The sequence below is a fragment of the Neofelis nebulosa genome, chromosome 16, assembly GCF_028018385.1.
Source record: "Neofelis nebulosa isolate mNeoNeb1 chromosome 16, mNeoNeb1.pri, whole genome shotgun sequence".
NCBI lineage: Eukaryota > Metazoa > Chordata > Mammalia > Carnivora > Felidae > Neofelis > Neofelis nebulosa.
In genome coordinates this window covers 15,675,517-15,687,386 of record NC_080797.1, presented here as the reverse complement: position 1 = coordinate 15,687,386, position 11,870 = coordinate 15,675,517, and positions in this window count along the sequence as shown.

Below are 11,870 nucleotides of genomic sequence, written 5' to 3'. Positions count from 1 at the left end.
TGGAGTCTACCCCCACGGGCGAGGTGGGGGCTGACAGTGACTCACTAACTGGTCCACTGCCTGGCTTCAGAGGGGATCAGCTGGGCCTTACCACTTGCCCGCTGGCTGACCCTGAGCAGGTGGCCTGACCTCCCTGGGCCTCAGTTTCCTCAGTCTATGAAATGGGGACAAAAGCAAGACTTTGTGGGGTGGTAGGGCGGTGCCGGATGCCAGGCTCAGCCCCTCCCTCCTTGCCCAGCCTCTCTTTGGCCCTCATTGCCTTCTGGTGTGTCCCCAGTACCCGCCCCCCCCCCCCCCCCGCCGTTTTCCTCATTTCCTCCCCCTTCCCCCACCCCTCATCGTTTTATCTCATCTCCGTCCCCCTCTTCTCCGCTATCAGTTTCGTTTCTCTGCTTGAACATTTGGCGAGGCCCCGCTGCGCGGGGTCCTGCCCTCCTGTTGCCCAGGGGCCCAGGGTGGGGGGTGGGGACGAGTGCTGACGTCACAGGACGTTTATCCGCCCCTCCCCGCCTAACGCAAATTTCATCCCCCGTTCTCTCCGAATCAATTTACTTTTATTGCCTCAGCTGCTCAGAAGCAATTTTTCAAGAACAAAAAGGTCAGCACGTCCAAGACTAATCAATTCTCGGAGAGCTCCTGCCGCCACCGCCGGGGGAGCTGGGGACCGGTGGCCCCCGCCCTTCCCGCCGGCCCCCTCCCGCCAGCCCCATCACTTTTATTGCTTCGTGATGGCTGTCATTAGCGGGGTGTTGGAGACGCCCCACAGTGTTCTTACAACATAAAACCCGGGCCCGCTTGCAGAGGGGGGGCCGGGCGCATTTATGGCCACTCGCCGACTCTGGCCGGTAACAGCCGAACTGATGGATCGCCCGCAAGGGGAGCCAGGACAGGAAGCATCCAGCCACTTGTTCAAAGGCTCGGCAGGCCGGAGGAGCCAGGGCCCTGCCTGCCTGCTCTCAGGCCTGGCCCGCTTTCCCTCACCCCGCCCCCCTTCACTGTGACCTTGGCCACCTGCCCCCTGCCATCCCTTCCAGGCCTTTTCCTCTTGCGGTCCCCCTGGTGCCCGCTGCATCCCTGCTCACGGGCAGAATATTCCTTCCGGAGCATCCCCTGCCCTCAGAATGAGGCCAAGGCCCGTCCCTTCCAACACTGGGGGGTCTGCACTCCCATTCCAGAGGGAGAAACTGAGGCCCGGTGTCACAGAAGTAGGAAGGGGCTAGATGCAGATTGGGTCGCATGCACGAGCAGGTGCCCGGTGGCGAACAGGTCTGTGGTTCTAGGCTTTGCTTGTCCGTGGCCCCGGCTGTCCTCGTCCCCTGTCACCCTGCCATCAGGTGCCCACACCAACAACAGCGGCTAAAATGCACCGAGGCTTCCGGGCAGACCCCGCCCTTCGTGCACTTGGTAGGTGATGCCTCTGGCTCCGGGAGGGACAGCACTGTCGTTAGCCACTCTTACGCCCACTTTTCAGATGAGGAAGCCCACACAGGGAGACCGAGCAGCGGACCCCAGTTCCACACGGCTGGGAACAGGGGCTGGGGCCCAACTCTCTGCGTTTTGCTTTTTAAAGACTGGCTGAGGATATGAACTATGCGGAAAAGGCCAAATCCACAGGTGCCGAAGACAGACTGGTGGTGGCCGGGGACCGTGGGGAGGGGGGTGGGGAGAGACTGCGTAATGGCCATGAGCTTTCCTTCTGAGGGCCCGAGAACGTTCTGGAACCAGGCAGAGGGGTTGGTTGCACAACGTTGTGGATGTGCTAAATGCCCCTGAGCGGTACAGTGTAAAACATGGTTGGTATTGTGTTATGTGAACTTCACTCCAATAAATTATTTTTTAAAAAATGGCCTGGATTTTTCCGCCACTTATTTAGCAAGAGGCTGGGTGACCTGTCAGCTCTCTGCGTCCCGCAAAGGTGGCCTGCCTCTGCTGTCCTGGGGGAGGACCCACACACACGCATTTCTAGCTTCTCCTGGGGCCCTGGCCACCCCTTGGCCTGAATCCCCTCCCTCCCTCTTCCCCATCCCCCCCCCCCCCAGGTCTGACCTCTGGGACCTTTGGGTTTTCCTCAAGGCTGCAGAGGCCCCCAAACATGCTAACCAGCACCTCCTCCGGGCTGCTTTGCTCTACACAATGACAGAGCTCACGGCTTCCCCACAGAACGGCTTTAACTGGAAAGTTCTTTCTTGGGTTGAACTGCCCCACCTACCCGTAGAAGGGCAAGCCTCGTCCCCTCTCTCCAGGACAGATCAGCACGCATGGGCAGATGGCTCCCAGCCCCCACCCCAGCGGTCTCTGAATGTCCCTGTCATGGGCCCCTCCCAGCCTGGCCGCTTTGTTGCCCTCCAAGGCCACGTCCACCAGGAGTCTAAACTCTCTGAGGTCCCTGCTGGGCAGGGCCACCCTGCCACTCAGGACAATGACACTGGGCCATGTTCTGATATCCAAGTTTTGTCCCATGAGCCTTGGGAGCCTCTGTCCCAAGGTGAGAAGGCGTCTCAGAGCAGAAACAAAGTTGGGGACCAGTGCGTCCCTGTGCCACGCAGCCCTGGACCCCACCAGACGGCTGGACCCTGTGACCCTGAGCACACGGGCTGCCCAGAGCCCGAGGTCTGTAAATAGGGCACTGCACGTGCCTCCCATCTCCCCAGTGGAGGATCGCGTAGGGAAGGCTGAGCTGGGGGAAGCTGGGGAAACGCCCAGAAGAGGGCAAATACCGATGACTGGTGATGACAACCACTGGTGAGCCTCCACTCCGTCCAGGGCACGGTGTCAAATGTGAATTAACTGTGTCCCCATTTACCCAGACTGGCCGGCAAAGGAAGGGCTTCAGGCTGGGAGGGGCCGCTCTGCAGACAGAGGCCCCGAGGAGCAGCCTGGCAGGAGGCCTGCCCCAGGTCCTCCCCAAATGACAGGTGCCAGCATCCACGCCTCACACCACTCCAGCCCTGCCAGTCTCCCTGCCAGCATACCAGGCTTCCAGGCCTCGGAACCTGATCTCCTTCCCTGTTCCGGCCACTGGGGCCCCCGCCAAGTCCTAAATGTGCAGTGACTGCTGAACATTCTAAGAAAAGCCTCCTGGGGTTTTCTCGGGAGCCCGGGCGAGGCAGGAAGTCCCCTGGGCTAAGGGGACATTGGTGGCAGGTGGCATCCAGAGCTCTGGGCGGGGCCTTCTCGCGGGGGGGCCCCGGGCCGGTGAACCGGAGGCAGGAGCCGGAGGCCCAGTCCAGGGACTCAGGCCGGTGGCCGGCACCCACACGTGGACCGAGGGCTCCCCCGGCCGGCAGGGCTCCTCACTCGCCCTATTTACAGACCTCGAGCTCTGGGAAGCCGGCGTGCCCAGGGTCGCAGGGCTGCACCGGCCAGGGGGCTGGGCCCGTCCTGCCCGCTGTCTCGGGCCCACTCCCCACGGCAGCTCGCGGCCAGCCTGGGACCCTGTGTTACTTCACGTTCAGATTAGCCCACATCAACCCTACCTGGCAGTTGAGTCTGGCTGGCTGGCCGCGGGGAGGAGGTGAAAATTATAAACCTATTTCATTTCTCCACAGCTGAAAACAAAACCAAGCAACCCTTAGTGTTTTGACAAATAACTACATATTTTTAGATCTAACCACTGCAGGTGACTGATGCAAAATCACGCCCTTGGGTTGCTGGAAGCTTCCCCGGGGGGTCTCGCAGGCTGCCTCTGAGCCTCCTTCCCTCCTCCCCTGCCCCCTTCTCCCCACCCCCCAGCACCATTCCGTGCTTCGAAACTCAAGGGTCACACTGTCACCTGAACAGACCAATCACAATGAGATCATTATAGTTCCAAGGCTACCAAAAAAAAAAAAAAGAGGTGTGTGTGGGGGTCCAGGAGTTTAGCCCCGCCCAGGAGTGCAGTACAATCAGCTATTGTTGTGTTAGAAGTTTCCCGGTGATGAGAAGGGAGTCTAGAAATGCCGCTTTCTGAACTGATTGCCGAACAGAATGGAAAGTTCAAGGTCGGGAGATAGCCAGGCACAGAGCTCAGGGAGCAGCCCTTCAGGCGCCCCCGGGCCTCCGCTGGGCGTCAGGGCCAGCCAGCCCCTTGGCAGTGTCCCTCGTCCCTCGTGTCCACTGTCGCAGGGCACCTAGGAAGGGGGGCCTGGCTCAGCGCCCCCGCGCCTCCCCCCGCCGGGACCCGAGTTGGGCCCGTCTTTCCCAGGACACCCGCCCCTGAGCTGGAGTCCTTGAGTTGGCACTGGCGACCCGGGGGGCAGAAGGAAGGATGGGGGGGATTGTGGTGACTGGGTCCTGGTCAGAGCGACCCTCAGGGAGGTCCCGTAACCTCGCCGTGCCTCCGTTTCCTAATCTAGAAAATGGGGACAATAACAGCCTTCTCCTATGCGGCACCGGGAGGAGTCACCGCCAGTGGACGGCGGGGTCCCCACCACGTTTAGGGCCCAGGAAGCATTCACTGTACTCCAAGCCCCTCGCTGTACAAACCACCGCGGCCCAGAAGCCCAGGGCTCCTTTATTCCAAACCCTTCCGTGGGGCTCCAGGGACGCCCCCTTCCCCTGCCACCGGCCTCCTGCCACCAAACTGAGACCAAACTGCCACAGTCACGGCGCTGTGGCCACAGCCAGGCTGAGCGACTTGAGCATGCTGCACACACTTGCTGCCTCTGTTTGCTCATCCACGAAATGGTCCAGGGCCGGCCTGCCTGCGGGGCGCAGCGAGGGCTGGACAAGCATGGGACAGGGAACGGGCCACCTTTGTGGTCCCCTGTCCCCGCCGTGGGGCAGGCCCGGACCTCCCCACCCTACAACCGTGGGCAAGGCCCAGAGACTGGGCCGTGTGCCACGGGGAGCTTGTGGGCGCCGCTCCGCGGGGGGCTGGCTAGGGCAGGGCGAGCCTCCCTGCACGCCGTGGGAGGCCGACAGCATGACGTGGCCGCAGTCTCGGGACCTCCAACGGGCCAGACACATGGGACACGCCTTCTGTGTTACTTCATGCTGTTCATTTAATTCCCGAAGCGAGCGTTGGAGGTGGGTACTGTATCTGCGTTGTTCAGGTGAGCACAGTGAGGCTCAGAGAGGTGCAGCGACTCGGCCAAGGTCACACAGTGAGGGGGAGGCCTGGACGGGAGCAGAACGGGCCTGCTCAGAGGGCAGAGAGCAGGGACAGTGTCCTCCCACCCCTCCCGGAGCAGAAAACCTCCCGTCTGCGCCGTGCACCCGGTGGTGACCCGCAGAGCCGGGCGAGGGGCTCTGGGAGCTCATCTTATCAGCCCCATCGGCCCTGGTCGTAGCCTCTTTTATGGTCTGTGTACTCTGACGTGCGTCCGTGCTGCCAGTGACGTCTTTCATTCCGACAACGTTTGCTGACCGCCAGGGAGGGGCCCTTGTTTGTTAATTTACTCTCCAGCAAACACCATGACGCTGTGGCGGGCCAGGCTCGGCACTGGGCGTGGGGCCAGGGGCCGTGGCCGTGGCCGGTCCCGGCGGAGGGCCGGGGTGAGGTGGGCGTGGGCCGAGCAGCCGGCTCTGGGAGGCAGAGCCGGACGGAGGCCTAGTGGCCGCACTCGGGTTCCGGGAGACCCCGTGACGTGGCCACGTGCCCACAGCTGAAGAATGTAGGAATTCAGGACTCAGATGCCAGCCAAGCTGTGGGCACATCCCCGATCAGAGTCCGCATTAGGGGAGTCCCGTGTTGCCTCAAGATGAGCCTGCTCCGAGAACCCCATGGGGTATGGCCTCGGTGCCGGTGCCCCCCGTCTTTCTCTGCACCGTTCGCAGAAACCTGGCTGGAGCCGCAGGGCGGGGTGTGGGGTCACAGAGGAGAAGAGGAGGGGACCATTCCCGTTGGGGGTGTGCAGTGACAGCTGGGCCGGGCCTTCAGGCCCGGCTGGCTTCTGCTGAGCACAGGTGGGGGCCTCTCAGGGCCCCCTGGCTTCGTCCCCCTCGTCCAGCTCTGATCCGGGAGGGAGCCCGGCATGGCAGGGCGGAAGGGGTGGGGCGGGCAGGGCTGGTCTGACAGGTCTGGCCTGGGGGCTGCTGGGGACTCTCCAGGACTGGCTCTTCTGTTGTAAGAGGTGTGAGGCATTCTGGCCACACCAGCTCAGCACCTTAGAAAAACAGCAGGTCCGTGTATCGGCCAGGTTTCTAAGCTTGCAGATGCCGGAAGGTTCTACTTCTGCGGTTTCCAGGATATGAAAGCAAGGTGGGGGGAGTTGAGGGGAAGGGCCCCATGGGGCCCCCAAGTGCCCAACGCTCCTGCCAGGGCCTCCCCGGGGAGGAGGGTGGGTACCTCCCTGTGTCCCCCTGAACACCCCAGTGCTGGGTGCTGAAAGGCCTTCCCCAGGTACCTCTACGGCCTTGGAGGTCGGCCCGAGGGTGGGGTGGGAGACCAGGAAGGGGCAGGGAGGGTGCACTGGGCTTCAGCAGGTGCACCAAGGGAGGAGGGGGCTGGGCGTCTACTCTGAGGCTCCAGGGAGCTTCAGACGAACAGGCCCCACCCCATCTCCCTGCATATCTGGTAGGGGGCCAGGCACCCCGGATTGCCCCCCTTTTTAAAAATTGAAGTGTGGCTGACACACAATGTTACATGAGTTTCAGGTGTAGGACGCAGTGATGTGATAAGTCTGTATGTCATGCTGTGCTGGCCGTGAGCGTCCCCATCTGTCACCGTACGATGTTATTGCAATAGCATTGACTGTTCCCTTTGCAGACGCCCCCAGTTTTATGAGTTTTTAGCTTGTGAGGTTTATTTATTCATTTAGAGAGAGAGAGAGAATGGAAGCGGGTGAGGGGCAGGGAGAGAGGACACACAGAATCCCAAGCAGGCTCTGCGCTGTCAGCTCAGAGCCCAACCTGGGGCTCTATCCCAAGACCGTGAGGTCATGATCTGAGCCGAAATCAAAGTTGAATGTTTAACCGACTGAGCCACCCAGGTGCCCCAATCCCAGTTTGTAAAAGTCTCCGGCTTTCCGGTCAGAACCCCGCAGAGCCACATGACCCATCCACGGGCGTTCCCACCCTTCCTGTGTGCAGCCCTGAACTGGGCTCCCAGTACCTGGGATGTGGGACCCCTTTAAGGCAGGGGTGCCGGCCTTGCTTCTGACGGTGGGGACAGGTGATCCTGGCAGCCAGGCCCCGCCGCCCCCAGGATGCAGGATCAGGACCAGAAGCTGAGCCCTCCCTGCCGCCCGCAGAGCTGGTCAAGCTTCCTGTGTATTTCCAGGGTGATTCTTGTGGCAAACACCCGTCAGGCAGCCCGTGTCTCCCCTGTCCCGGCCCCACGCAGTGCCGCAGCAGACTCGACCGTGTCCTGAGAGGGCGGGGGCCCGGGGGCTCCGGGGGTTGGCCCTGTGTAGGGACGGTGAAGTGTGGGGTGTGGGGCCTGGGGGCCGCAAACCGCCTGCCCTGCTGGCTCCAAACCCGTGACCCTCTTCCTCGGGAAAGCGGGTGAGCCGCGCCCCTCACGCTCCTTTCTCATCCGAAAACACAGCCTTTCCCTGGCCTCGGAGTTTGGAATAAAACAGGAGCCTCGGTGGCTGCCCCTCTCCGAGGGCAGGGCTGAGGATCTGCCCTGGGGGGCCTGGGACAGGGTCCAAGCTTACGCTCCCACCCCCACTGCACCCCCACGGCAAGGCAGGTGTGAGGCATCGCCTCCGTTCCTTCAGAATGGACCCCCCGCGGCCCCGCCCCGTCCCCATTTCTGTCCCCTGGGCCCGCCGGGCTCCCAGTGGGCCCCCCTCCCTTCCCCAAGAGGGACTCTGAGGTTGACGTCACCTCCTTGCACCCCAGAGCTGCCCCTTGGGGCCAGGCCCCTGCCTCTTCCCCCGCCCAGGATGCAGCCCAGTGATGCATCCACTTCTGGCTGTGTCCCTCTGCCCCCCACACTCCAAGTCCACGTGCAGGAGAGTCTGTGGTTTCCTGCCAGCCCGCTGGGCACGGAGCTCTGGGGGCTGGCTTCCGGGGCAGCTGCCGCCACCCTCCGTCTGGGTGGTCCGGAGGGTGGTCCCTGGCTCCTCCCTGCCTGGAGCTGGGGTCCCGGCGGAGGAAATAGAGCCAGGGGGCGGCGGGGGAGGGCGGCTTCGGTCCTCCGGCTGGGGAGCACATTTCTGTGTGTGTGACAGAAGTGCCCCACACTGTCACAGACAGAGGGCTGCAGACAGGGAGACCTCACGACACCACGGTGCCCGTGGCCTGTCGCTCGCTCCCTGGGTGGGCACGAGGGAGGATCCAGGGCGAGAATGGGCGGCTCGGTTCGGAGTTAGCTAAACTGAGGCTCGAGATACTGTCTGGACGGCTCTCAAGGTGTCCCCTCCCTTGGGGAAGGACAGGCCAAAGCTCGTGGCCCTTGTCCAAGCATAGGGAAAGAAGAATCGTAAATACCCGCACACTGGTCCTGGCTCTGTTACCTACCGGCTGGGGGACTTTGGGCCAATTACTTAATCTCTCTGTTCCTCCCTCTATGAAATCGATGAAACCAGCACCTCCCCCATCTGGCTGCTGTGAGTACTGAGTGCCATGATGGATGGAAAGGCGAGAATGGGGGGGTCCTGGTATTCACCAGCCCACCCCTGGGGCCCTCTGGGTTCTGTGTGCCCCGCCCAAAAGTTTCTGCCGGCAGGTGGCGAGTTCCCCATCATGGGGAGTATTCCAGATGACAGGATGTGGCCGGAGCGGGGCTAGAGGAACTACCCACCCTCTCGTCCCGGCCTCCCCAAGGAAAGCTCCTCACGGCCAGTGGACAGGTCAGCAGCGCCCCACCCTCAACAGGTGGTTCTCTTGCAGACAGTGTCCGGGGCCGTGGGGACCGGACGGAGAGGCCTGTTTGCTCCAGACACAGAAGAAAGCTGCTGTTGTCTGGGGCCAGGAGCCGAGGTGCCCGCCTGTCAAGGGCCGGGGGCCGGGGCCCGAGTGAGGGTAGGGCCGGGCGGCTGGAGGGAGGCGCCCAGGAGGGTCCACGGCTGCCCTGCGTCCCGCTCCTCCAGCTCCGGCAGGACTGAGCCAGGTCGACCAAGGCCAAAGAGCACCATCAGTTCACGTGAGGGACGCCCCAAAATCTTGACTTCAAGAGAAAAGGGGCCCGGGAGCCGTGAGTCCCGGTGACAAGGGTTACGGCCGAGTGGGCCAGGCTCTGGGGCCACGGCTGGGGCCCGGCTCTGGACTGGGATAGGACTTTCCGAGGTGAGCGTGGGCAGCTCTGGGCTGCAGAGGAGGTCAGGCCTGTGGCATTCCTGAGAGGCCCCACCCAGGCCCTCAGAGAACTCCGGACACCAGGGAGCTCTTCTCAGGCCTGAGGTTCCCTCTTCTCTGCCTCTAGAGGAGGGCGGGGGGCGGGGGGCATGGTGTGTATGTTTGGGTTTTGCAAAGAGAGCGTCAGCTGGGCACAGACAGAGACCAAGGGGCACGGGCCGAGCGGGCTGAGATTCAGGCGCCAGGACCCTGGGGAACGAGGTGCCCTAGCCTCAGCCTGGCTCCCGGGGGTGGCGCCCGGGAGGGATGCCGGGGCTGAACCACGGGCGGGGGTGCTCAGAGGGCACCGGGGCCAGGCACCCGCCCTGCCAGAGGCCGGGTCTGCCCTGTGCTCTCCTGCCCTTGGCGCGTGGGCTGGGGGCCGGTCAGCGGGCAGAACTCTCCAGCACGTGTGGCACTGACGACGGGCATCCCGCTTCTTCCTTTCCAGGCCCACCCCCTCCGGGGGGCTCAGCGTGTTTTCTTCTCCGGGCCCCTGGGTTTCACTGCGAGTGATTCTTTGGTGAGGCGGCCAGCTTGCACAGTGTCCTTTTAATTAGATTCTCCCAAGTTCCCTCTGTCACCGGGTTATTAATATTTATCTGGAGCACACCTGATATGATTAGATCGGTGGGCCTGGGGGGTTGGGGGGGATGGGGGCCGCCTCTCCTTCCCCCCTTCCCCTCCCGCCTCTTCCCATCCCCCGTCCCTCGTGTCCCCTCCGCTCCCTGAGTCCCCTCCCTCCGGGGGTTCCCCAGCTCCTGTCCCGTGGGCCCCCTCCCTCGGCGCCCCTCCCTGCCCCACTGCATCCGCGTGCAGGCCTGGCTGGCGTAGGCGGGGATCCCCACGCAGAGAAAAGGCCCGCTGGGTGTGAAATCAAAAGAAACAGCAACAAAGCCCCTTCTGCGGAAAATGTGACGGAGCTGGATGGTTCGGCCCTCTTCCCGGTGGAATGGGTATTGGTGGATTATTTTTGAGGCCGAGCGGCCCCACTGTGCCCACACGTGCCTCCTCTGCCCTGGGCCCCGGTGGGGTTTGCAGCGCGGGGACCCCGGCTCTCGAGGCCTGGAGTGGGTGCAGGGCTCCCGGAGGCCGGTGGGCCGAGGCAGGGATGTGAGGGCCCGTCCGCCCGCCCTCCTCCCTCCCACGAGGGCAGTACCTGGCTTTGCAGAGACGCGACCGTGTTGCTGAATCCCACAGCCAGGTCTGGGCCTGGATTCATCAGGACAGCCAAGGGGCCCCATTCAGAGCTGGCCGGGGGTGGGAGGGGCTTTGGAACCTGCTTTCTAGAAAAGCGAACACCCTGTCGGCGTCCCAGTCCTGTCTGGCCCGCCGCAGTCTCTAAGGTGCCCGTCCGTGGCTGGGGCTACGGAAGCCACGGGGGTCTGTGGGACTCTTTCTGGAGGGGTGTCCCTTCTAACGGACACCGTCATCAAGTAGATCGTGCGGGCCCAGGAGCCACTCTTATAAGTAGATCTTGGTGTCCCAAGTGGGTTTCAGGCACGCGATGTGGGTGGGGGCCTGTGCAGGGAACCAATGACTGAGTTTCAGACTAGAAACCCCCCCACCGTTTCTGGGGCCCTGGGACCTCTTTGGGGCTGTCCTGGGGGCTGCAGTCTGGCCCAGTGATCCTACTGGTGAGGTTCTTAAATCTGCAGAATCCCTCATGGGGGAGGCTCGGGGCTCGGGGAGGGGAGAGGGAAGCTGCCACCAAGAAGTGAGGGGGACCCAGTCCAGCCTCGCTGAGCCGTCCTGCCCGCAAGCACCTGAAGATACCCCCCGGGGGGGGGGGGCCTCTTTCTACCTGCACTAACCTGAAGCCGGTCTGTGGGTCTCACCCCTGAAAGGCCCCAGCCCCGTCTGTAGCAGCGATGTGCGCATCCCGGGCCAAATGCAGAAGGAGCTTGTTTCTCGGTCTCAACCCCTTGCAACGCAAAGTCTGCCTCCCCCGGACATACCTCCGGCCGGGACACCTCCCACCCCCTCCCCCCCACCCTGCTCCAGGCTGGCCAGCTCTGTGACCTGCAGGTTCACTCCTGTATATCTGCCTGGGTCAGGTGGTCACGCGACCCAGCTGAGCCATCAGACCAAGAAGTAGGGGGAATGTTCCATCTAAGTTAATCGTTTCAGGGGCACCTGGGTGGCTCAGTCACCTGAGTGCACGACACTTGATTTCTGCTCAGGTCATGATCTCAGGGATGTGGGATCAAGCCTTGGGTCTCTGTGCTGAGTGTGGAGCCTGCTTCAGATTTTTTCTCTCCCTCTCTCTCTCTCTGCCCCCTTCCCCTGCTCACTCACATGCTCTCTTTCTCTCTCTCTCTCTAAAATAAAAAATAGGGGTGTCTGGGTGGCTCAGTCAGTTAAGAGGCTGACTTCAGCTCAGGTCATGATGTCACAGTTCATGGGTTCGAGTCCCTCATCAGGCTCTGTGCTGACAGCTTGGAGCCTGGAGCCTGCTTCTGATTCTGTCTCTCCCTCTCTCTCTGTCCGTCCCCTGCTCGTACCCTCTCTCTCTCTCCCTCTCAAAAATAAAGAAACATTAAAAAAATTAAATATATATATGTATAAATTAATTAGTTAATCATCTCACAGAACCTGGGGATTTATCAGAAAATTGAGGGGATGCACGGGCTCTGAAAGTGCAACCCACCCTGCTATTCGGGTAG